Source organism: Protopterus annectens, chromosome 13.part0 (genome assembly GCF_019279795.1).
Source record: "Protopterus annectens isolate FY-2018-M chromosome 13.part0, PAN1.0, whole genome shotgun sequence".
Lineage (NCBI taxonomy): Eukaryota > Metazoa > Chordata > Ceratodontiformes > Protopteridae > Protopterus > Protopterus annectens.
In genome coordinates this window covers 1,288,168,217-1,288,192,746 of record NC_056747.1, presented here as the reverse complement: position 1 = coordinate 1,288,192,746, position 24,530 = coordinate 1,288,168,217, and the positions used below count along the sequence as shown (strand labels likewise).

The following is a 24,530-nucleotide window of genomic DNA, read 5'->3' as shown; positions in this document are numbered from 1 at the left end:
GTGCCTCAACGGATCCTGGAAACTATCGCCCCATAAGCCTGACTAGCTTGGTCTGCAAAGCTATGGAAAGGATCATCATGGACCTCATAAATTAAGATATTGGGGACCTACAGACACTGGATCCTACCCAGTTTGGCTTTGTTAAGGGCAGATCCTGCCTCTTAAACCTGGTCAATTTCTTTGAAACAGTCACCAAGGCCATTGATGAGGGGAAGGTGGTCCACACAGCCTACCTGGACCTCGCAAAAGCCTTCGATACAATACCCCACTTGGGCATTATAGATAAGCTCACCAGCTTAAATATAAACCCCTGTGTCACTAGATGGGTTGCAAACTGGCTCAAGGACAGAACCCACATGGTTAGAATTGCTGGAGCCATGTCAGACTCCAAACCAGATGTCCTTCATGGATGCATCTGCAGTCATAACAACTGGGTTGTCCTGTCGTCAGGCAGCCCTTCAGTCGGCCGGATTCCAAAGTCCGGGTCCGGCTTCGGCTGATGTCGCACTTCACCCGACGTCATCTCTGCTGGTCTTCGGGTATAAAGGCATCAGCCGACGCCATTTTCCTCAGTCTTTCTTGCCGCGTGGCTCAAGCAGAAGCTGTTCGCAAGTGCCGGTCGGTCGGATCCAGAGATTACTTCTACCGAATACTACTTCGAAGACTTCTAAAGCTAAGTACCCCGTTGGGGACTCTTTCTTGCCTCAGCCGATGTCAGAAAACACGACCATAGCTAAAAACCCTATTCCTTCTGAAAGGGAAGCAAGGTCATTAGACAGATGGGGTAAAAAGGTCTACACTTCAGCTACTCTCTCAGCTAGAGCTTTAAACTGTCAGTTTCACATGATACAATACCAAGAGTTTATGCTTGATCAGTTAACTAAAAAGCTAACCACTGATGAATCTCTTGATAAGAAATATGTATTAGAAATGGTAAATAACATACAACAGGTTAGTAACCATTCCTTAAAATGTGGCTATGATGCACTGGAGGCTTCATTTAGATCAGCCATGACTGGCACAGTGATAAGAAGGCATGCATGGCTAAAGGAGCAAGCTTTACCGGATCATGTTAAAGCTAAGTTGCTAGATGCTCCTATGGATAAGACAAGTTTGTTTGGTACACCTGCCCAGCAGGTTATGAAGAAAATGGAAGAAAAGGCAAAATCTGTTCAAACGGTTAAAGATTTCTTGCAGGTTCAACCCCCAAGGTTTAGCAGGAACTGGCCTGCCAAAAATTGGTCCTTTCCTGACTCCACAAGACCTCAAAGGGGCAGGAATAGACGTTCCAGAGGCAGAAACCAATCCAGAGGAGGTGCCTACAGAGGACGACAGTGGCAAGGTAACAACAGAGGCACAGACACAGCCACTGCCACTACATCAACACAACCACAGTGACTTAACCCTAAATCCGCCTACCAGGGAACAAATAGCAGCTCCTCTAGGCGGAAAGTTAACCTTATTTTCAAAGAAATGGCACTACATAACAAAAGACAAGTGGATTTTACAAACCATAGATCAAGGTTACCGGTTCCACTTCCACACTTTACCAGTCAAAAGAGGAATGCCAAATCTACCTCCAAATCAAAAACAGAGGCTCTACAACAGATAATGGAGTTAGCAAACATGAGAGCTGTGGAAAGAGTGCCAACAGCAGAGCAAGGAAAGGGTTCTACACCAGACTATTCCTAGATCCGAGAAAGGAAAAATGTTGGAGACCAATTCTCGACCTGTCCACCTTAAATACATACATCATTGTCCCAAAATTCAAAATGCTGACCCTACAGCAACTTCTTCCCATGCTGGGCAAGGAGTGTTGGCTGGTAACTCTAGATCTCAAGGAGGCATACCTGCACGTCCCCATTCGACCAATCTGCAGAAGATACCTCAGATTTCTTGCAGGATCAGAGCACTATCAATTCTCAGCATTGCCCTTTGGCTTATCTACTGCGCCCAGAGTATTCACAAAATGCCTGGCATCAGTAATCGCCCATTGCAGACTACAGGGAATTCAAATTTACCCATACCTGGACGACTGCCTGCTACAAGGGGACAACAAAAGCAAGCTGACAACAGATTTACAAAGGGTCATTTACTTGCTACAAGCACTGGGATACACAGTCAATTTACAAAAGTCAAGGCTGATACCATCCCAAACAAGGACATTCTTGGGGGCGGAATTGGACACAGTAAAACAAATGGCATTCCTAACTACAGAAAAACAAAAAGAACTCCCTCTTTACTTCTTGGCACTAACAAAACTGAACAAGTTAACAGCAAGAAAAGTACTGCAGGCCTTGGGCTTCATGGCATCATGCATAATCTTGGTCCCATTTGCCAGACTACATATGAGAAAACTACAGTGGTACCTAAAGAATTTATGGTCCCAACACAGACACAGCCTAGAAACAGAAATCCCACTAATTCCATGCTTAAAACAGGAGTTCCTATGGTGGGCTCAGGCATGCCAGTCAAACCTAGGCCTACCCTTTCGCAGATGTCAAGCAAGCCAGACCATCACAACAGACGCTTCAGACCTAGGATGGGGGGCCCACATGCTGGACAAATGCGTGCAAGGATTGTGGACACAGGATCAACTTCACCTGCACATCAACCTAAAAGAAATGCTGGCAGTAAAACTGGCAATCCAAAAGTTCAGACCATTTCTCAAAGAGGGCCAGTTGATGATAAGGACAGACAACACCACAGTCATGTGGTACATCAACAAACAGGGAGGTACTCATTCATACCCCCTATGCAGAATGACTTTGGAGCTGTGGACCCTGGCACTCAGCTACAACATCCAGTTACAAGCAATATTTGTACCGGGAAAAGAAAATACTCTAGCAGACATATTAAGCAGAACCACATCGGATGCCCACGAATGGAAGCTGCACCCGGACATCTTCAAGACCATCTCAAAGAAATGGGGAATGCCTCAGATAGATCTATTCGCATCACCTCTCAATCACCAGCTCAAAAAGTTCTGCACAAGGACATTCCACCCACTAGCATGGAAAGTGGATTCGCTCTCCTTCAGCTGGAAAGGCCTAACAGCATATGCATTCCCACCTCTTCCCTTGATACACAAAGTACTACTAAAAATCAAGGAAGAACGTCCAAGGATAATCCTGATAGCTCCAAACTGGCCAAGACAACACTGGTACCCACTGCTGAGGAGCATGTCTCGAACAATATGTGGCCAATACCCTGATGCCTTTGATGTTAACTCAGAACAACTACAGCATCATACATCCAAACCTAAAAACGTTGCAACTGACTGCATGGAACATCACATAGCAGCAGCTAATCCAGAACTCTCCCAAAGAGTTAAAGACATTATTCTTGAAGCACGCAGACCTTCAACAAGAAGGAACTATGCTGGAAAATGGAAAAGGTTTGTCATTTGGAGTACTGAAAGAGGAAAAGATGTGTCAAACATAGATATGCCTAACATTCTGGAGTATCTGGCCGAACTTCTTCATTCAGGCCTGTCCTACTCCTCCATCAAGATACATGCCTCAGCTATTCCAGCAGAATACAGCTTTGATCCACCTGTTTTTTCGCACCCTTTGCTCAAGCAGTTCCTCAGAGGAATCAAGAATGTAAAACCTCCAAGGAAACCACCATTACCAGCTTGGGACTTAAACTTTGTGCTAGAAAAGTTGACACTATCACCCTTTGAACCAGCAGCAACAGCAGACCTACAACACCTGTCATGGAAAACTGCTTTCCTACTGGCAATTACTTCAGCAAGGAGGGTTTCAGAACTACAGGCCTTAATGGCAGTGCAACCCTTCCTAATCTTCCACCAAGATAGAGTGTCCATGAGGACTAATCCTACATTTATGCCTAAGGTGGTATCCAGAGTGTCTTTAAACCAGGCAATCCACCTACCTACCTTCTTTCCCAACCCACAAAACAGAGGGGAAAGAATACTGCATACCTTGGATGTACATAGACAGCTACGCTACTACTTGGACAGAACAAAAACTAGCAGAAAGACTGACCAACTTTTTGTAGCCTATGCAACAGGAAGGGAAGGAAAAGCTATTTCCAAACAGACAATCTCCAAATGGATAGGAAATTGCATACGATTCTGTTACTCCTTCCATGGAAAACCAATTCCACAGAACATAAGACCTCATTCTACAAGGGCAACAGCCACTACCACAGCCTTCTTACGAGGAGTGGCAACCAAAGACATTATTGAGGCGGCTACTTGGACCTCCGTGCATACATTTGCCAAGCATTATGATTTGCCTCTATATTCCAGATCCCGAGCAGGGTTTGCCACTGCTGTACTGCAAGGGATCCTAAACACACCATAATCTACTTTTATCCTCCTCGCCTAGTTGGCTATGGTATTCTACCCAGTTGTTATGACTGCAGATGCATCCATGAAGGACATAGTACAGTTTTGTACCTACCATAAATGTAGATGTCCGAACTGGATAGCATCTGCAGTCAGGATTACCCTCCCTCCTTCCCCTCTGTGGTACTCCTAGGGTGTTTACCCTCCTAATAGCTAGCTGGTGGGGGGGAGTCTTTTATGGTGTATTTGTTTGTATATATGTACATACATGCTTATTTTTGTGTTTACCTCTATCTTTTTGGAAAACATTGGCATCTATCCAAATTTTAGCCTTCAAGAGGGCTACTGGCATCTGGGGCAAGAAACACTGAGGAAAATGGCGTCGGCTGATGCCTTTATACCCGAAGACCAGCAGAGATGACGTCGGGTGAAGTGCGACATCAGCCGAAGCCGGACCCGGACTTTGGAATCCGGCCGACTGAAGGGCTGCCTGACGATAGGACAACCCAGTTGTTATGACTGCAGATGCTATCCAGTTCGGACATCTACATTTATGGTAGGTACAAAACTGTACTTTACAAGTGGCATCCCACAAGGCTCAGTCCTGGGACCTCTCTTGTTCGGTATATATTTCTCGGCGGTACAGGCCAACATGGAAGGACTGTGGCTGACCAAGTTCGCAGATGACTGCAAACTGGGCGCCATAATCAACTCTCCAGCCGACACAAGCATCCTACAAAAGGGCTTCATAGAAACAGACAACTGGTGCCAGAGCCATGGCCTCAAGCTAAACACCAAAAAGTGTATAGTCATCCCCTTTGGCAAAAACAAAGTGCCCACAAATTACCACATAGGTGGTAATCCATTAAGTACAGAAGAAGTCATTAGGGACCTGGGGACCCAAGTTGATAGCAATCTCTCATTTGACAACCACGTGGCCAAATTGGTTAGAAAAACATTTTATATAGCCCACCTAATCATGAAGGGATTCACATCTAGATCAGGGAGGTCATCGTACCTCTTTACTCATCCCTCATCAGGCCCATAATTGAGTACAATGCCCTTTTGGGATGTACCTTACCAGACACCTGCAGCAACTGGAAAGACCCCAAAAGTACCTCACCAAGAGGATCAAAGGGCTCAAACAGATGCCATATGCTGCCCGGTTAAAGAAACTCCAGCTCTACTCAGTGGCATACCGCCTGCTCAGAGGCGATCTGTGCCTGATGTATAAAGCCATGTCCAACCCAGAATTAATGGACATGCTGCACCTCAGAAAATCCAAATCCCATCGAGCTACGCGCTGGAGAGACTTGAACCTCAGCACTGAAATAAATAGGACATGCTGGAGGGACAGATTCATAACCCAGAGGCTCCCTTTACTCTGGAATAAAATCCCAGTCCAGGTTAGGCAGAGTCCCACATTGACTCTCTTCAAGAGGAATCTTGATGAGTGGATGGGAGATCATAGGTTTACCCCGGCTATCACTTCTGTGTCACTGTTAGACAGAGGCACAGTATACTAACCTCAAAAAAAGGCATAGCAAAATTAATTTAAAATGGGTGGCAAAAGCCAAACACACTCTGGCTAGGCTTATAAATGCCCTAGGGCAGATAGCCTAGTATGAACCTATGAACCTATAATGAATATGCCCTTGTATGGTACGTTATATCCAGAATTGTTAGTGAAGTGGCAGAAGCTAAATATTGATACCAGCATCCAGTATATGCAATTAATTATAGACTTTTTTCTACCTATAGAAAATGTAGTATATAATACATTTTATTGTGATTACATATGTTTTTTTAGATAGGGTGGGAGAACATGTTATTGAATTGTAACTCAGCTGGTGGTTCAGTGTTTGGAACATATTTTTGTCTTTGTTTTCTTTTATGTTGTAATTGAGTGGTTCAAAAAAATCTTCCTGGGACTTGTTCTGGCATGGCTTTGGTGCTTTTTTTGGATTATTGGTGCCTTTTTTGCACAGTTTTTTCTCCATTTTTTTGTTTATTTATCTGGAATGTCATACTTTTGTAATGTAGAAGGGGAATAAATTTGCCATAAATTCATCTTCCAAAAGCAGTGATTTGAAATTAAAATGACTGTATTTGAAGCTGCATTCACAATACAGATTTATAGATTGTGTGTGTGTATGTGTATGTATGTGTGTGTATGTATGTATATATATATATATATATATATATATATATATATATATATATATATACATGCTGCAGCTTGTTGGTCTGATGTTGATTCCTTCTGTAATGCTGCTTTGGGTGTCTGTAATGTATCTATACCGTCTTTAGTTTCTTGGGCTAATAATTATTGATATTCATTTGGTTATTTTGTTGGAAAGACACTTTTGTAATTTTTTATTTATTTTTTGGCAGTGGTAGTAACAGCACAGCATAAAGAACTCTGTAGTGCTCTTCACCTTGTTCATTGTAAATTCAGTTTGAAAAGTAGCTCATCTTTGGTTGCTTGTTTGTTTGTATGTATAGTGTATCAATGATGGCTGCAGTTTGCTAATGTGATCATGGTGAGATGTCTTTCGTTATCTTTGAGGTAACAGAATATCTTTCTGATTAGTTTCCGACATATGTTATTTTACCTCTGCAAAAAGGTTTTGGGAAAATAATGCCCAGAATGTGTATTAACATCTCCTTATGTCAGAAGTAAAAATATTCTGTATTTCAAAAACAAAATATATATTTTCCCTTGTATTGTGCAGTGACCACAGTGCCAAGCTTTGAAGTGGCTAAAGCTGTGGAGTCCTTCAAAAGTGTGCTGCAATGGAAGATCTCTGGACAGGACTACAGTCTTAGGGTTGTGTTGTATTTTGTAATGACTTTTTGAAGGATAAGAGTATAGACATAACCTTTTAAAGACTAGCCCCACTGGCTTTAGTTTACCTGCCTTTGGTGCCACAGTCTGGCATTTGCACAGTGAGTTTTCCCATCTCACAGTGCTTTGCTTTGGCTGTATTCTTCTTTGGTGTGAAGCCTGAATATTTTTTTTTCTGTTTTTGTGTGGCTTTATCTATGTGCTGTGATTTTCTCCAGCACCCACAAAGTATATTGTAAGTGAAATGGTGTTCCTCCAATTGGCCTGTAGGTAATGTGTGTGTGTGTGTGTGTGTGTGTGTGTGTGTGTGTGTGTGTGTGTGTGTGTGTGTGTGTAGGACTGTGCATCTAGTGACAAACCTAGCTTATCAGGCACAGTGTAAGTGTGAATATGTGTATCTTGCTGCAGACTTGGCTTGCCTAGGATGGTGTGCACCTCACTTTAGACATGGCTTATCAGGAGCAGTGTGTGTGTGTGTGTGTGTGTGTGTGTGTGTGTGTGAGAGAGAAAAATATCACTGTTTTTATGTAGACATGTAGAATATTGCTGGACAGGTTTAATTTTTTTGGTAGCAGTAACACACACACACACACACACACACACACACACACACACACACACACACACAGTTAACAACTTGGTATCTTTGAAAAATAAGTATAAAATGGAGACCTGGCAGCTCCCGCATAGCAGGCTGGATAAGTGGATTTTGACACAAGCTTAGTACATGCCTTTGCCATGGATCCCAGCAAGTGTAAAACTGGCCCCGCTCATAGATGTACAGATAAAGCTGCTATACCTTGTGTGGAAGGCTGGAAAAGGTGTGGCCGTTCTTTAACTTTGCTGACAATCAAATCTATAGAGGCATACCCAGAAAGTTACTATAGTGTGTGTAGAGGTCTGAGGACACTGTGGTTACTACTAAGCCTCTGTGGGTTAACACGACGGGGGGCAGCACAGATGGAGGGTGGGGCAGCAGTGCTAGACCTTTGAGTACAAAGTGGAAAAACCTGTCTATACCCCTGGATGTACCTCACCTGTACGGTGCCTTTGATCCCACCCCTGGATGTACCTCACCTGGTACGGTGCCTTTGAACCTTATGCTGCTCTTATTAATTAAAGGCTTACTGCAATAGTTTAAATCACATCTCTCAAAGATAGCCCATCTTTAGGATTACCACCTAAATTATGTGGGACAGTACTTGTTGAGGAGAAATGCAAAAAAAAATAAAAATGAAATATGTATGTCAAATGTCCCAGGATTGTAAGACAAAAGTATTCCTTAACTTTCTTCTAGTTGTTTTGTACCTGAAACATGTAATATGATAAAAACAACGCATATTCTATAAGGCTGAACTTTTACTTTAGCATAAAAAGTGAAGTTCACTTCTTCATATTGAATGAAGGTACAATTTATTCTGCAAAACTTTACATTTCCATAAAAAATGACCCACTTTGGGCATCTGAAGTTGGCAACCCTATAGTCTGTGCAAAAGAGCAATTCCTCTTGCTCCTACACATGCAAATTGTTTAATATTGACAGGATTTTTCAACTCACTCTGTTAAGATTTCAAAGCAAAAATCTGTGGCATATAGTACTAAACCATACACTTCCCTTAATCGTAACATATTCTGTAAATGGAAAGCAACACATTTTAGCATATCTTGATATTTCTATTTAAAGGTCTTAGCAAATGTTTACATTTTACCTGTTCAAATTTTAGGAAGCACAGATTTGTGAAAGTGAGTATTGAGAACTGTAACTAAATTGCACTGTATTAACATTTATCGCTAGAGCTGACTGTTTTAAAGGCTTTAAAATGTAAAGCTTACTTAGTATAATAGTAGTCATTTTCAAACTGTCTGTTTAAAAATGTTAGAAATGTAGGCAACTAATTTGCTTCAAGCATGGGATATCATTTACAAATGTTAGTATAACACTGAAATGGTTTATAGATGCACAGTTAAATAAATCCCACAATGCTGTGTGCTTAATTCTGAGAGTGTTGCACTAGCGGGGTTGGCTGGGTAAGAAATATCGGGTGAGTAGGTAAACTTAAAGTTATGTATTTGTTACTACTGGAAATTTTCAAATGGTATAATGATCATTTGCATTGTTTTTAACACACGTTTGATTATTTTGTGTTGTACTTTGAAAGATATGATTCCATGTGTATGTTTTATTCACCTTTCCGTGTTATTAATTGTATTTTCTGGTCTGTGTAAAATTTTACCATCTTGTCTTTTGTTTTTTTGTACGATAGTTTGTAGCCCATGCTTTTGATGCTGATCTGTCTGATGATATGAAGTGTCCGAGAAGGGTGATGTTAGGTTGGCTCGGTGTTATATTTTAAATATTTTTATATGGTTGGTAAATTCCCTGATGAGTGAAATGTTATTTTGATTATTTCCCTTTGTTGGAAGATATGGTGCTTATTGGTTTTTCTGTAACCTGGCTAAATTAAAAACATGCCCTTGTTTAAAGTTATGATGGAAAATATATGACTGTATTTAGTTATGTGTAAGGAGACAATACACCCTCCCTTTTTTAATTTCTCCAAATCTTTTGGGTTCTTTTTGTATAAGACCTGTTGCTCCTACTACTATTAGAACTGTGTGGGTATCCTTCTTCCACGTTGTTTTTATTTCTGTCTGTAAATCCTGATGTCTTATGACTTTGTCTCTGTGTATGCAAGACACTGTAGTCACTGGGTGTGGCAATTTCAGTGATCAATGCTACTTTTGTCTTCTTTTCATGGACCACTACGTCTGGTTTTCTAGCATCTATCTTCTGAACTGTTGGTAATGGGTGATCTCATGTGATATAAACTTCATCATTTTCTGTGATGCCTTGTGGCTCATGTTTCCAGTGTTTTTCTGCCACTTCAATACCATAATGTTTGCACAATCCCTAGTAGAACGGTCTTGCCACATTATTATCCTTTCAGTATACAGTCCTTCGGTCATTAGTATGTCACAACCAGCAACGAGGTGTGCAACTTTTTCCAATTCTCTTTTTAGAAATCCTACCTTTGTCTATTTCTCCCACATGTTCAATGGACTTTGCAAACCAATGTGTATGTAGCCTACTGTCTTGGGCCGCCAATATTAACCTTTCATCTCTTGGTTTGAATTTTCCTCCTCTTAACCATTCCTGCATACCATCCTGATCAACATGAGGTTCTTCCACCCTTCCTTTATAATCATGTCTACATCTTGACAGTATTACAAATATTTAATGTGGGGGAAAAGCAATTTCCTTTCTGAAAAATAATATGCTTTTGCAACAGATAAATTTGTGGGGGGGGGGGGACGTCCCCACTACTCGTAGTGTTATATAAGAACCGTCTTTGGAAATGATTGCCTCCTAGCTTTGGTGGGCTGTTAAAGTACCATAAATTTTGGACTGCAGCCAGAATCTTTGTGTTAAAATCCGTATGGCTAGGTCATCAGGCAGTCTGTAAATATTGCATTTATAAAACGCTTTCCAAGGCGCACTGTTTGCAGCATATAATGCATGTAGAAAACAACCATATATCTTAAAACTATGTTATGTCACATTTTCTTGGAGGAAATGGCTACATCCTTGCATTTACGTGAAGCCAGATAACCATACAAGCATCAACATTACTGATGTGCAGAAGGGAAGGACTTGACCATTCACATCTGCAATTTCTAGTAGGTTCCCTGAAGTTAAGAAGCTCAAGCAGTGACTAAAGGAGGGGCGAAGGGGCATGCCGTGCTTTCCTGCCAGCTTACCTCATTCCTTGCATAAGGGTCACATCTTCTAGAGGGTCTCTACATCGGTCATATTGGGTGGTAAGAGACAGCACAAGTGAAGGGACCAGACTGTCTGAACTCATGCAATCTCTCAACTGCCAAGAAGTTTTCCACATATTTTTGATCTGTTCATCATAAAATGTGTAACTTTTACAATAAATTGTTAAGGATTGAAGTCACTAAGTTATAGACATTTGAGTTTCAGATGTCTGATCCTTCAGAAACATACACATTAATGCAAAGTATGTTACTCAACTTGCTAAATATTTGTCAAATAGATCCATTAGTGAAAACTATATTCCAGCACTCCTTCATAATTCCTCTACACAGTCAGCACATCTATAGATTATCTCAGCACTGAAACAGCTCCTTTTCACTTCTTAGGTACTGTCACCTATAGCAGAATTCCAGCCACATTCTCAGCTCTCTTCCTTCACCAGGGTTGGGAGGGTGACCTAATGGTTAAGGTGTTTGCCTTACAAACACAAAGTGCAGGGTTTGAGTCTCACACGGGATAATTGGCTAGGCTTAAAATGGCTCGCAAGAGCAGTTAGCCTAGTACTAATCTATGAACCTATCTAAAGCCTTTAATGTGATTTCCTATCGGCTTCTCCTCAACAGGCACAACCTCCTTGACTTGGTATACTGCTCTCTCGACTGGTTCTCCAGCTACCTCAGATACTGTACCCAGTTTGTAAAATGGTAAGACTCCATCTGCAGCTCCAGCTGCTTCCCATTCAAAACAGGTATTTCCCAAGTTACCAAGCTCAGAAATGATATACTAAAAGTATCCAAACCTTCCTCCATTATTCAGCATGATGACAACTCAACTCTGCACCCTGTTTAACCATCCCACAATCCATTCCCAGGCTGTCTTCACTTCCATTGAACTCGTAAACCCAAAGAAAACCAAAACTACTCCTATTTCATTCCCAGAACACAATTCCAAATGCCTACAGTTTCAGCATAATCACTGCTACCAATGTTAAAATTGAACTTGCCACCCACTCTAGATTACTAGGCACTGCTATCGACAAATCAAATTTCTATCTAAATATCGTCATGGTAGTAAAAACATACACTGAGCTGGGATCTCTAGACAGAGCCAGATCCTTCCTTAATAACCACAGATGAGAAATAGCAACCACTATCCCCTTTTCCCCAGCCTGCTTTATACCTCAGCATTATTTACCAAACTCAACTTATTCCAATTCAAAACATTTTAATAAAATTAGAAAATTTGCATGCCTCCCCAATTAAGTCCATCACTGCACATCCCCAGAACCAGTAAACTGGGTAGAACCCACCCATCACATCTCTGTTACCCAGTTAGTCAGAGCACACTAGACTGCATAATTCATCAAAAACTCCCTCAGTGTCTAACCTTATGTAGTGACACTTGCCAAAAAAGAAATCTTTGTTCCAAGGAAGCATCATCCTTAAAATCCAAAACATTTTCACATAGATACTGTATTCTCAGTAAGAATCTCTGCAATCTGAAACAAGCTTGCTAGCTCAAGCCAGACTCTTACACATTTTAGAAGTGCACTAAAACACACATACACTCATACAAACTCTGCAAGTACTCCATACCCGTCATAGACCCCCTACCTAGTTATATTTTTTCTTCATTATAACTCCTGTTTGGACCTTTTTCCTCCCTGTTTTCTATACTGTCTACAGCCTCTTCTGTATGTGCTTGAACAGTGTGTTCTGTTGCTTTCACTGTTCTCTCAGATGCGAAATTTTGTAAATGCTTCTATTCTTTCTTTGACTAGCAAGCACAGGAAGGCCTGTTGATTACAAGCTTCATTTAGAAGTTTTGACAGGAAAAGTTGATGGTGTTGCATTTTTTTTTCTTTGGTGTTTATTTGAGGTGATTGGAGTGAATTGCAGCATTTTAAATGACTTTTGTTTAAATTGTGATTTGGTGTCAATTTGTATGTTAATATTTCTGACAAGTTTTATCAGCTTATGATATATTTGTTGTCTAAAAGTGTTTTAGACTGTATCCATTCATTTTGACTGAAACTAGCAAATGTTTACTAAGTTAGGGGACTTTTGTGCATGTACGTTCTGCTTGGAATTGTCCTACTGAAACTGCCATTTTATTTTGTGCAATCTTCTGAATAGCAACTAATATAGAAATAGACTTCAGATTACTTTTTATGCCATTTTGTATGTTAAACATTTCTGACAGGAATTTTTTTGTCAGTTTATGATTTATTTCTTGTCTAATACTGTTTTAGACTGTATCCATTGTTTTGGACTGAAACTAACCTTTTTTTTTTTTAAATCAGGGGGATTTTGTATTTTGAACTGTGTTCATAGGTTCATTGGTTGGTACTAGGCTATCGGCCCTAAGGCCTATGCAAGCCTAGCCATAACAATTCCCTGGAATTTTTTTCCCACAATATTTACTTCTCTGGGCCCCTGTCTAGCAGGGCGACTGACATGATCCCTGGGGTGAATTTCCTATCTCCCATCCAATCATCAAGGTTCCTTTTGAAGAGGGCCAATGAGGTGCTCTGCTTGACATGTATGGGCAGTCTTTTCCAGAGTATGGGGAGTCTCTGGGTCAGGAACCTATTCCTCCAGCATGTTTTGTTCATTGTGATGATAAGGTTTAGATCCCTGGAGTGTGTGGCTCTGAGGGATTGGGATTTCTTTAAGTGGAGCATGTCCAGCAGCTCAGGGTTTGACATGGCCTTGTATGTTAAGCAGAGATCGCCTCTGAGTAGACAGTATGCCACAGAGTATAGCTGGAGTTTTTTTAGACAGTCAGCATGTGGTATCTGCTTTAGGCCTGTGATTCTTTTAGTGAGGTATTTCTGTGGCCTTTCCAGCTGTTGCAGATGTCTTGTGAGTTACATATCAAATGGGGCATTATACTCTATAATGGGTCTAATGAGGGATAGTGGGACAATGACTTCCTTTTTTCTGGATGAAAAGCCCTTCGTGATGAGGTGTGCCACGTAGAAGGATTTCCTGACTGTTGTGGCAATGTGGTTATCGAAAGCGAGACCACTTTCCACTTGTGTCCCTAAGTCTCTCATCACAATTTCGATGTTTAGTGTCCTGCCACCTATGTGGTAGTTCATGGGTACATGTTTTTTTTTCCAAAGGGGATGACTATACATTTCTTGGCATTAAGCTTGAGCCCATGGCTCTGGCACCAGGCATCTGTTTCTGAAAATATTGTCATTTTCTCAGTGTATTCAGAATAGTGTCCCTACAGAAATAATCTTTAAATTGTTGTTTAAATGGAGACTCCATCTTCTGTGCAGGCCGTATCTGATGTTGAGCTGGCTAGTTTCTTGTCTCCTGATCGACATGCCACCTCTCTCCATCTTCCCCATCTTCACCTAAAAACAAAAGAATAAATACAAAATATGCATCAGCCTACAGCTTGTGACTCCGCAGTAGACTTACCTTCAGACAGGCTATCAGATTATTCACCTTCTGTTACCTCTAGGCCCTCTGGAGTGGTCATAGTATCACCCCTCTGTATGACACAAGAGTATGGGAGAACCAAACCTTCAGGTGCAGGGAACTCAGAGGTGCACAATCTTTTACCAGTATTGATGCTTTCTCCCAGGATCATCCCACTAGTGTAGTGCATCCTACAAAGAAGCAGAAGACCCTCCACATGGTGAAGTAGCAGTCTGTGACTGGTTTCCCGTCTTAGATGGTTACAATAGATAGAACCATGGTTCAGACAAATGGTTAGGAGGTGCAAACCTGGGTTATAGTAAAGCTGGCATTTTCACCCCCAGTTGCTCTGCTAAGGGAAAAAAAACTGCTTCCCAAGAAAATTGCTAAGGATCCTTTTTTGAAGATCTTGTGTCTGAGGCCTGTAACCTGTTGGTATCAGTTCAGTTGGTTTCCTGTGATGTCCAACAGATACAGCGCCCCAAATAGATTTTTCCTTTCTTTCCTTTGATTCCAGCCCTGGGAGATTTCTTACACTCCGACTGAAATTCTATAATGGTTACAACAGACTTTATATATTGCACATGACTAAACTGAGTATTTGCTTTTAGGGATATTTCTATAATATCTGTTTTCTTAATGGCTGTATTACATTTACTGAACTTCACTGTTTCGACATGGTTCATTATTTATTTACAAAAAAAATATTTAAATTTACTGTGGTACTTGCTGTGGCTAATCTTACCTTCAGTGGGACTCTTTGCTAGTTTATAACGATGCATATGCCAGCTATGCCATGGAAACAGACTATGACTTGCCTTGGGCAACCAATCATCTCTTCCTGGCATACGTTGAAAAAAACTGGTGCGGTCTGTAAATTTTCTGTATGCTGGATGTGCATCATGTCAATGCATCTTAAGGTGACATTCCCCCATTCCCAAACACAGTGTTCCATTTTCCCACTCTCCACCCCAGTAGTTGACTTACCACACTGCACCCCCCCCCTTTGCATATTCTTGGATCCACCACTGATTAGGGCTCAGAGATAGTTTGAAAATGGGACTGCTTTCATTTAATAAGGAAGTCCACCAGGTTAGCTTAAAAGACCATTACTCTAATTTTGCCCAGCACATTTTTTCTACCTGTGCTGATCTTTTGAAGACAAACTAGGCAAACTTCCAGTTGTGTACTTATGAAATTAAACCCAGAGGTCAGTCCAGTTATCAGCCCAGCACATAAAGTTCTAATAGCCGTGCAGGACAGAGTCAAAACTTAATTAGATAAAATGGTGCAACAAGGTGTGATTTGTCCAGTTAAAACTCCAATTGAATGGGAGTCTTCCATGGTGGTAGTTCATAAGAAAAGCTCAGATGACATGAGAATTTATTTTGATCCACAAGATTTGAACAAAGAGCTAAAAAGACCTCATCATCCAATGCGCACAGTTGAAGAAGTCACAGCCTTGATGACAAATGCCACCATTTTTTCTGTCTTAGGTGCAAAGAGTTCATTTTGGCAAATTCAGCTTGACAATAAATCCTCATTGCTCACTACATTCAGTACTCCATTTGGCAGTTACAGATTTTTGAGAATGCCATTTGGGATAAATTTGCAAGTGAAGTCTTTCAATGTGCAATGGAGAAATTTTGTTCTGGGTATCCTTGTGCTGTTATAGTAGACATACTAGTAGGAGGTCATGATGAAGCTGAACATGACAGGAACCTCAGAAAAGTTCTAGAAAGGGCACTTCAAGTGAATCCTAAGCTCAATCCACACAAATGCAAGTTCGGGCTATAAGAAGTTACTTATGTTGATCATTTATTTACTATTACAGGCTTACAACCAGACCCTTCAAAACAACCAGCCATTCTTTAGATGCCAGCTCCAGACAATGTTCAAACTCTGCAACATTTTCTTGGCATGGTCAATTACCTTGGCAAGTTCATTCAAGACTTGAGCCAACTTTCACCACCACTCAGAGAGCTGACACACAAAGATGTGTCCTGGTCTTGGTTAGCAACACCAAAGAGCAGTTGATGTCCTGAAACAGAGAATTGCTAGTCCCCCAACTCTCAGATACTATGATGTTCACAAACCAGTAACACTTTCCTGTGATGCTTCAGAATTTGATGTTGGTGCAGTCATTCTACAAGAGGATCAACCTGTTGCCTACGCATTCAGAACGCTTACCCAAACTGAGATGCGGTACTCCCAGGTAGAGAAAGAGCTTTTGGCAATTGTGTTTGTGTGTTCGAAGTTGCATGATTATGTTTATGGCAGACCTATCCAGATCGAAACAGAACACCAAGCATTAGTCACTGTCTTGAGAATGCTTATACATTCAGCTCCAGCCAGACTGCAACATATGATGCTGTGATTGCAAAAGTATAATTTCACTCTTGTCTACAAGAAAGGCAAACTTTTTTATCTTAATGCTACATGATCCAGGTCACCCAGAAACACCACAGAACAGCAGGGGAATGAGAACCTTTATTTTGAAGTCTTGGAAGTGAGACATTTTTCTTCCACATGTCTTGATGAGGTGAGAGATCACACAGACACAGATCCAGTTTTACAAAAGTTCAACCACTTTATCAAACAAGGCTGGCTGTCAAAGCAATCTAGTTTACCTCAAGAAATGCAACCTTATTTTCCATACAGAGATGAGATTTTCTCTAACAAAGGTATCATAATGAAAAGTCCGAAAGTAATTGGTCCAAAGTCCTTACAACCTCAGTACATGACTATCTTGCATCGTGGTCACCCACGAACTGAATCTACCAAAAGAAGGGTGAGAGAGCTAATATTTTGGCTTTTTATGTCACAAGACATTGAGAGAGCACTTTCATTTTGTTCAGTGTGTAATAATACAAAGCCACATCAACAGAAGGAACCACTTCAGCTTAACCAGATTCCAGAAATACCTTAGTCAAGAGTAGCCACTGATATCTTTGAGTGGAATAGTCAACATTATTTGGTGTTAGTAGACTCTTACTCCGGTTGGCTAAAAATGTACTTACTTCCTAACCTAGTATCCAGTACAGTCATTACTAAGATGAAGCATCATTTTGCTGTACATGGAAGTCTGCACAAAGTTATTTCTGACAATGGCACGCAGTTTACAAGCCAACAGTTCAAAAGATATACAGAAGAATGGGACTTCACTCACGTCACAAGTAGTCCAGAGTACCCGCAGTCCAATGGTTTGGCAGTTTAAAGTGCAAAACAGTTACTTGAGAAGTCAGAATGAGATAATAGTGATGTTTTCCTGAATCTCCTGTATCTCAGAAATGTTCCCAGTGATAAACATCTTGGTTCACCTACTCAGAGACTTCTGTCGAGACAGACCAGAACCACATTATCAGTCAGTAGTCAATTGTTAGTTCCACGTGTCAAGAACAACAGGTCAGTGAAGGCCAATCTGTTGAAGAAGCATTTAACCCAAAAGTCGTATTACAATAAGACCAGCAAACCGCTCAGTCCGTTACGAGAGGGAGAAGTGGTAAAGATGCAAACATCCAAAGAGTATGATCGGAACCGAGATCGTACATTGTGGAATCAGAAGGAGCAGTCTTTAGGTGGGATCAGAAACATTTGAGACCAGTGCCTGAGCCTATACCACAAAACATAGCCTGCGAGAAAGGCTCTTTATTTCAGAGCGAGTTGTCCAGTGTTCCAATTCCAGAGGAAGTTCCAGAGAACATTCCCATTCCTGTGACAAATCCAGAAGTTCCTGATATGAGTTGTACACCGCAGACTGTCCTTATTTCTAAATTTAGTCCCAGCTGTTGTGTTACGAGATATGGTCAAATCTCTAAACCCTGTAGCAGATATGAAGCAACTTGGACATGAATATTGTGTTTTGTTTCCTGTTAATATAGTAATGCATGCCTGACTCTGATATTGTTTTTACAAAGGACAATCTTTTTAGGAGGGAGGATGTAGATCAATGCATGTGTATATACCTTTAAGAAGCTATCCAGGGGCTTGCACAAGTGAATAAATACTGAGCACGTGCAAGTCTGACTGCCATTTTGTAGTTAGCTGTCGAGATGGACGCATGTGTGTATGTAAGCTCTGTCTGTTAACTAGGTCATTCGTATTTAATGATGCTGCTGTCCATCCTGGTGTGTTTGTATGTATTAAAGCATCTGAACAAACCTCCAAGTCTTCTTTTATATGTGTTAGAGATGAACGCTCGACAAATATCATATACCATTCAGACCAATTTTTATAAAATGTTCTCTTAGTAATATGCTCTTTCCACGACTGATGTTGATAGCTTGTCAAATAAAGCGGCAAATATGTGATAATAATTTCCATTTATGTTAGTACAACATTAAAAGAAAAGTATATTTGAAGATGTTAAAAAGTATATCGGGATAATTATGAAAACTGTTATTATAGTTGATTTTAATTGTGATTTAAGAAGGGAGGAAAAAGCAACAAAAACAAGGAAGGATGTTAAAATATTAAGAAATATCATTAAAGAGTACCAAATGGCACTTGGAAAGAAGAGAGGATGTACATTTAGAAGGGGAACATTTTTGAAATAGTAATGTGAGTATTTATATATTTTGTTATTTGCATTGATTATAGTTTGTTTTGATCAATAATGTACTTTGAAACTTAATTAAAAAAAAGTTATGTGATATTGTAAAAATATGGAAATGTAATGATTTGTCCTTGGGTATAAATGTGTATCTAATGGATACATGCCGGAAGAGGGGGTGGGAGGTTGGCATAATGGTTAAGGTGTTTACCTTACAAACACAAGGTCCAGGGTTTGATTCTCTAATGGGGTAAATGGCTAGGCTTAAAATGACCCACAAAGCCAGTTAGCCTAGTACTAACCTGTGAACCTATAATTCAGAAAGGGTTACCATGAGCAGTAAGCCTTACCATGAGTGACTTCCCCCTCATAGTAACCCTTTCATATTCGGAGATTGCACTTATACAGTGATTTCCCACTAGCAGGAGCATCATTGCAAAGGGTGGACCCAGTATTCATGGTAAAAATTAATGAGGGGCATTCCAGGTTAGTGGTTATTGTTAATTATCTGCATGCTGTTCCCCAGAAATGCCTGCAGTTACCAGTTTATTCTTACAAGTGATTCGAAGAAAGACTCAACTGAGTTATTACAGTGGCCAGTGAAAAAATTAACACTGTCAAAAAATGGTGGTCACTCACTGACTTCAGTGGAAGAAGTCATGGTGCAGGTAAATGCAGTGAAGTTCAGCAAAATTGTGGCAAGAGGGCTGTATGTGAATGTGTGTCGAGGTGAGTGCACATGTCTGTAGGGGCATGAATGGAATCATACAAATGTGTGCTTGTGTGTGTGTGTGTGTGTGTGTGTGTGTGTGTGTGTGTGTGTGTGTGTGTGTGTGTGTGTCTGCCTGGATGGTCACAATATGGAGGGTTAGGTGAAAGCCATTGAGAGTATGCATGCATGTGGATGCATGCACGCGTATGTGTGTGTTTGTGTGTGTGTTTGTGTGTGTGTTTGTGTGTGTGTTTGTGTGTGTGTGTGTGTGTGTGTGTGTGTGTGTGTGTGTGTGTGTGTGTGTGTGTGTTTGTGTGTGTGTGTGTGTGTGTGTGTGTGTGTGTGAACAATGTTGGTGATCTGGTGATTGGGTCTGTGAGTCTGCTGCAGTACGGGGGTATTTGATATTGAGTGAATGTCTCTATATGTAGAAATGTCAGTGAGTGCATGTGTGTGTATTTGTATGTGTGTATGTACATGAATGTTTGAATGTATGTGCGTGAGTGTGTGGGCTTCCTGTGCCAACAGGACACTGATTGTGCTAGTGATAGAAAGTCCAGTTCAGTGACATGCAAATGAGTAAATAATGAGGCCCTCCTCATTGCGGCTAAAGCTGTCTTTGAATTGCATTTTTCATGGATGGCATAAATTGACCTGTCTGTGGTAGGCAATACACTTAACTGTGAGGGCTTTTTCTGAGTCCTATGGCTAGTTTGGTAGTAAGATGAAAGTGGTTTATATGCTTCCTTCACACTTAGAAAAGAAAGTTCTCAAAATATTCCTTTTAGCTATATGAAACTACTTTTTGGGGTAGTCTGTTTCTGAAAACATGTCATATGATATAATACATTCACTAAGAAATGCATATTCTTCTGAGACAAGTCTAGAAATTCTGAGAAATTGCCCCTTCACCAAATTCTTTTTTCGCCAGAGGGGGTGGTGAATAGAAAAATATAAATAGGAATTGGAAAAGGTTGATTTACGAAAAAGCATGGATTCATAGAAAAGACTCTCATAGTTTTTATAAATAGTAATTGCTAAATAGTGTGTACTGGTTCTATCCATAAGATGGGTAAATGTCCAAAAATCATGTACTATTATTAATATAACAAATTAATTCATTAAGTAAATCAACACTTCTTGTCCATAGGATCAAAATGTCATCCAGAAACCTCAAATGTAATGGCATGTGTTTCCAATATTGAGACTACAATATTCTGTTGCTCCTGATACCAAAGTACAATATTAGCAAAAAAAGGGGCTGATGCAGCACCTATAACTACACCTCTAATTTGTTTAAAATATTCATAGTATAAGAATACAAAGTTGTTATATACAACAATTTCCATAAAATCAACTATAATGTTAATATCAAAATTGTTAAAAGTTGTACTGATAACCTCCCTAAACCACTCAAGTCCTAAATCATGAGGAATTACTAAAAAAAGATCTGTAATATCAGTAGTAACCAATAAACCTTCCATATCAGGCTTCTTCGTTAGTATAGTGGTGAGTATCCCCGCCTGTCAAGCGGGAGACTGGGGTTCGATTCCCCAACGGGGAGCACGTAGCTTCTTTTTTTGGGGTGGAGGATGGCATAATGGTTAAAGTGTTTGCCTTACAGACACAAGGTGTGGGGTTTGAGTCTCACATGGGGGTAACTAGCTAGGCTTAAAAAATGGCCCACAAGGGCAGGTAGCCTAATACTAATCTATGAACCTAATCTATATAATCGAGGTTAGCAATTTTCCTAAGAAAATCCCACAAATCTTTTAAAACATGGCGATTGTTATAAAAAAATCTTTTAACCTATAATCAATCCATTTAGCAAGTGGTTCTAAGATCAGCCTGTTTTTACAGTGGGTCTCAGAGGTGGATTCATTATATCTTTGTGGGTCTTGGGGATACCAAAAATTGCTGGTACCACTAGATGTTCTACTTTCAAATATTTAGCAATGATATTATCAAATCCATATTCAAAAATAGTATCTTCTAACCACAAAACAGTGTTGTGATATGCAACATACAGGGTTATATCCATATGGACAATCCTCCCCCTTAATCAGGCTTCATTGTACGTATGCGTGGATCATGCAATAATTGATATAACAACATATATTCCTTTTTACTTAAATTAAATCACTGTTTATTTTTCTTTTGCTTTTCTTGCTGTTCCAAATTTGTAATATCAAACTCACAATCTTTCAAATAATAATAATGTAGGATGTAGTGGGGTTAAATAAACTTTTTCTAATTTGCATATTGTTATTCACAGATTCCTGCCCAATAATAAGTGAACTGTTAATTTTTCTCAAAAATACTTGAAATTCTGTCAGTGTATCTACAACATCAAAACTCTTGGGAGAAATGAAAAACCTTTTTTTAAAAATGTTAACCAGTTCATCAAAAACAGGTGTCAGACTATAATTATGGATCTCAAATTAATTGATTTATGCAGCCAGAGTTTTAAAAGGATTGTCACTTCTCAAATGAAACACTGTTGTATTATAATCAAAGCCAGTAGTCACAGTACCCAAAGTTCCGAAATCCATACTAGACTCACAAGAAGAGCCCCATTGAAGCTAGAGAATTTTTCTGGCAAATTAAATTAAATGCAACGTCCTCCACTGGATTGAATGACATGAGGTTAATTAATGGTATTTTACAATTGAGATTTATGGATATTTAATTTTAAGTCTATCTTTGTACATTTGTATGTTTTTTATTTATTATTTATCTATTAAGATATTTTTGAGTTTAAAATAAAACTCTTTTAGATTAATATGTATCAAATTTGAATAAAGAATTAGTCACTATTTTCAGTTAGGTAGATTGTTACATGTGATTAATTATTTTGTCTTTTTAAGGCTACATTTTTTAACCTTTGTATCTGATGAAGTCCTGACATTTGGGACAAAAGCATTTATGATATATCTGGTGTATTAAACATCTCTGCATGTGACATCTGTTTTATTAAAAAAGATAAATGCTAAAACAAAAATAAAGAGCTGAAGAAAGCTGATATGAATATGATTGTGTTTGGTCACTAAGAGGGAATAGGAAGGATGATGTGGACATTACAGATAAAAATATTTTAGCTCTATGTGCTAAAGTATTGTGTAATAAAAATGAGAGCTGAGAAGTCTAGAAAATATGTTAAATATTGTTTGTGGAGTAAGGGATGTCAAGAGTGAACAATAATATATTGTGTATTGACATTTGATTACTGGGAAAACATTGAAAAAATTACATTTCTATGTTAAAATGTGTGTTTAAATGGAGTAGCTGTTTTTGTGAATAGTTTGCAATCTCCATTCACAAGTTAGAGTACTTCTTGACATGTGTAGTAGGCTTTCGTTGTTTCTAAGTTCAGCTTGGTAAACGTTTATTCTTACAGCAATGTTGATCTTCTCATCTCGATAATTTAAATGTCGCCATTCTGGCAGCAATGCTAATATGTGTATATTTTATTTTATTTTACATTTGTTGACCGGGCTAGTCTAACTGGATATATGTCCATTTTCAGTAGAGGCCTGGGGAGATAAGCTCCAAGACAGAAACATGAAAAAGCAACAAAAAATGACTAAATAGCAACATTCATTATATACATTGCATATTCCAGGTTAAAACAGAAAATTCAGTGAGGACAAAAAAAAATCCTTATGGTGCAAGAATGCATATACAATACAACATACAGGTATAATACATAAAAAGAAGAAATAAAATCAAAGAGGAAGACAGGTTAATTATATTAAAATAAAGAAATTCCTCAGTAGAAAGTATTCACAGAGGTTGGACACATTGTAGTTTTGGAGGGAGTATGTATTTATAGTCAAAAAGGAATATATAACAGTTCATGAGTAGTATGGGATAGGCAGAGCTAAGTTTAAACAGATAGATAGATGCCTGGTCAGGTTTAGTACAGGGGCATAACCAGTATGTTTTAAGGAAAAGTTTGTCTGGTTTTGAAGAGTGATAAAGAGGGAAGAGAGGAAAGGTCACTGGGGAGAAGATTCCATGTTTTTCCGACAGCATTGGAAAAGAGAGAATCCCCATAATTGTTTTTAGGTTTAGAGGTGTGTACTAGGTTTGTGTGAAGAACGTAAGGACTTTAGATTTGTATGTGGGGTGATGAGGTTAGATAGTTATAGGAGTACTGGAAGGTTTATAAAGAGTTTTATGGGCAATGGTTAGCTGATGGAATTTAATCAGGTTTTGTAGTTCCAGCCATCCTAGCTGCTTTATATTTATGCAATGGTGGGTTCTGAAAGGGTTGCCTGTTGCAAATCTGGCAATGTTATTGTAGGACATTTCCAATTTGCTGAGGTTATTTTTAGATAGCTTAGTAAAAATGGACGAGGCATAGAGGAGTGTAGAGATTAGATGAGTGTGAGCTATAGTTGTTCTGGTTGTGGGGGAAAGGAGGGGTTTAATCCTATAGAGAGAGCCAAGTTTTTTTGTTGACAGTTTTTATAGTATTGTTGATATGGATGTCAAAGTTCAGATTGTTATCAATGGTGATACCCAGTAGTTTGGTGGTTGGGTCTGGTGATATAATGGTACCATTGGTGGATGTAATTGAGAAATCAAAAGGAGAGGACTTGTGAGTATGCTTGAAGAGGAGGAGTTTAGTTTTTTTGGGGTTCAAAAGAAGGCAACGCTGTGTGAACCATTGTTCAACTGTGTTAAATACCTTCTGGGTAAGAGAGTGAAGTTCAGATGTGGATTTGGCTGAGCATATAAGTGTGGAGTCATCAGCATATTGATTGGGTGAAGATGTTATATTAGCATGGATATAAAGGAGTGGTAGGGATAGAGCATTGGATTCCTTATTAGGATAGTGAGGGTATGGATGTAGTGGGTAATCATAGGAGGTGAGTAAGTAGGCAAA

General features: G+C 39.6%; 1 protein-coding gene and 1 non-coding gene across 7 annotated transcripts in view; both read left to right on the top strand.

Moving 5' to 3' along the window:
* Positions 1-24,530, top strand: part of COPZ2 (COPI coat complex subunit zeta 2) — a 670,348-nt gene that overhangs the window by 424,598 nt on the left and 221,220 nt on the right. The gene's annotated exons all lie outside the window — the stretch shown is intronic.
* Positions 21,132-21,203, top strand: TRNAD-GUC. Its single transcript has one exon. It is a non-coding gene; the product is annotated as a tRNA-Asp (tRNA).